This window comes from Schistocerca serialis, unplaced genomic scaffold (assembly GCF_023864345.2).
Source record: "Schistocerca serialis cubense isolate TAMUIC-IGC-003099 unplaced genomic scaffold, iqSchSeri2.2 HiC_scaffold_1226, whole genome shotgun sequence".
Lineage (NCBI taxonomy): Eukaryota > Metazoa > Arthropoda > Insecta > Orthoptera > Acrididae > Schistocerca > Schistocerca serialis.
In genome coordinates this window covers 212,501-215,000 of record NW_026047432.1, presented here as the reverse complement: position 1 = coordinate 215,000, position 2,500 = coordinate 212,501, and the positions used below count along the sequence as shown (strand labels likewise).

The 2,500-nt window shown below is 59.3% G+C and overlaps 1 pseudogene; it reads right to left on the bottom strand.

Annotated features, from left to right (window-relative positions):
- LOC126436123 (large subunit ribosomal RNA) overlaps positions 1–2,500 on the bottom strand; it is a 7,548-nt pseudogene that overhangs the window by 4,079 nt on the left and 969 nt on the right.

The following is a 2,500-nucleotide window of genomic DNA, read 5'->3' as shown; positions in this document are numbered from 1 at the left end:
GCGGTCTGATTGGGGGAGTTCTGCTACAAATGACCAGATGGCTAGGTCAACATCTTCCCCACAAGGTGGAGACTGTGGCAAAGAATGACTGACTGCAGGCTCGCTAGGAGGACCCCGAAGGCCGCGATCCATGCCAGCAAGCTCGGTGACAAACTTCGCCACCATGTCTTTGTAGGGCTGCGCTCTACGCTGACATTTAATTGATTCCAGTGTACGCTCGGGGAAGGCCTTTGCAAGCTCCTGGTTTAAAAATCTGCAACCCTGGGTGGCAAGAGTCGCTTCTGCATGGGCCAGACGCAGGAGCTCTTCCTGGGACCACCTGGCCTTCTTCCTCTCGGTCTTGATCTCAGCATTAGCAGCAGTCGGATGGGCGCGACGCCGATGGACACCAAGTCCGGTCTTGGTGGAGAAGGACCGCATACAATCAGGGCAGATGGCGGGGAGCAGCGCTCGACCCGCACCGGTTGGCTGGTTGGCTGGCTCATCAGCTGGCACAGGCGCTCCAGCGGGAGGCCTGGTACCACGTTCGCTTCTATTAGTTGCACCAGCTGTAACAAAGGCAGGGGGGGAGGTAACCCCCAAGCCCGAAAGAGAGTCATAGTTACTCCCGCCGTTTACCCGCGCTTGCTTGAATTTCTTCACGTTGACATTCAGAGCACTGGGCAGAAATCACATTGCGTCAACACCCGCTAGGGCCATCGCAATGCTTTGTTTTAATTAGACAGTCGGATTCCCCCAGTCCGTGCCAGTTCTGAGTTGATCGTTGAATGGCGGCCGAAGAGAATCCGCGCACCCGCGCGCCCCCGGAGGAGCACGCTAAGGCGGACGCGGCCTCGCAGCAAGGAAGATCCGTGGGAGGCCAAGGCACGGGACCGAGCTCGGATCCTGCACGCAGGTTGAAGCACCGGGGCGCGAACGCCGCGCAGGCGCGCGCATCCTGCACCGCCGGCCAGCACGAGGCCGACCAACGGCGAGAGCAGACCACGCCCGCGCTAAACGCCCGCACTTACCGGCACCCCTACGGCACTCACCTCGCCCAGGCCCGGCACGTTAGCGCTGACCCACTTCCCGACCAAGCCCGACACGCCCCGATCCTCAGAGCCAATCCTTATCCCGAAGTTACGGATCCAATTGGCCGACTTCCCTTACCTACATTATTCTATCGACTAGAGGCTCTTCACCTTGGAGACCTGCTGCGGATATGGGTACGAACCGGCGCGACACCTCCACGTGGCCCTCTCCCGGATTTTCAAGGTCCGAGGGGAAGATCGGGACACCGCCGCAACTGCGGTGCTCTTCGCGTTCCAAACCCTATCTCCCTGCTAGAGGATTCCAGGGAACTCGAACGCTCATGCAGAAAAGAAAACTCTTCCCCGATCTCCCGACGGCGTCTCCGGGTCCTTTTGGGTTACCCCGACGAGCATCTCTAAAAGAGGGGCCCGACTTGTATCGGTTCCGCTGCCGGGTTCCGGAATAGGAACCGGATTCCCTTTCGCCCAACGGGGGCCAGCACAAAGTGCATCATGCTATGACGGCCCCCATCAACATCGGATTTCTCCTAGGGCTTAGGATCGACTGACTCGTGTGCAACGGCTGTTCACACGAAACCCTTCTCCGCGTCAGCCCTCCAGGGCCTCGCTGGAGTATTTGCTACTACCACCAAGATCTGCACCGACGGCGGCTCCAGGCAGGCTCACGCCCAGACCCTTCTGCGCCCACCGCCGCGACCCTCCTACTCGTCAGGGCTTCGCGGCCGGCCGCAAGGACCGGCCATGACTGCCAGACTGACGGCCGAGTATAGGCACGACGCTTCAGCGCCATCCATTTTCAGGGCTAGTTGCTTCGGCAGGTGAGTTGTTACACACTCCTTAGCGGATTCCGACTTCCATGGCCACCGTCCTGCTGTCTTAAGCAACCAACGCCTTTCATGGTTTCCCATGAGCGTCGATTCGGGCGCCTTAACTCGGCGTTTGGTTCATCCCACAGCGCCAGTTCTGCTTACCAAAAGTGGCCCACTTGGCACTCCGATCCGAGTCGTTTGCTCGCGGCTTCAGCATATCAAGCAAGCCGGAGATCTCACCCATTTAAAGTTTGAGAATAGGTTGAGGTCGTTTCGGCCCCAAGGCCTCTAATCATTCGCTTTACCGGATGAGACTCGTACGAGCACCAGCTATCCTGAGGGAAACTTCGGAGGGAACCAGCTACTAGATGGTTCGATTAGTCTTTCGCCCCTATACCCAGCTCCGACGATCGATTTGCACGTCAGAATCGCTACGGACCTCCATCAGGGTTTCCCCTGACTTCGTCCTGGCCAGGCATAGTTCACCATCTTTCGGGTCCCAACGTGTACGCTCTAGGTGCGCCTCACCTCGCAATGAGGACGAGACGCCCCGGGAGTGCGGAGGCCGCCGCCCCGTGAAGGGCGGGGAAGCCCCATCCTCCCTCGGCCCGCGCAAGGCGAGACCTTCACTTTCATTACGCCTTTAGGTTTCGTACAGCC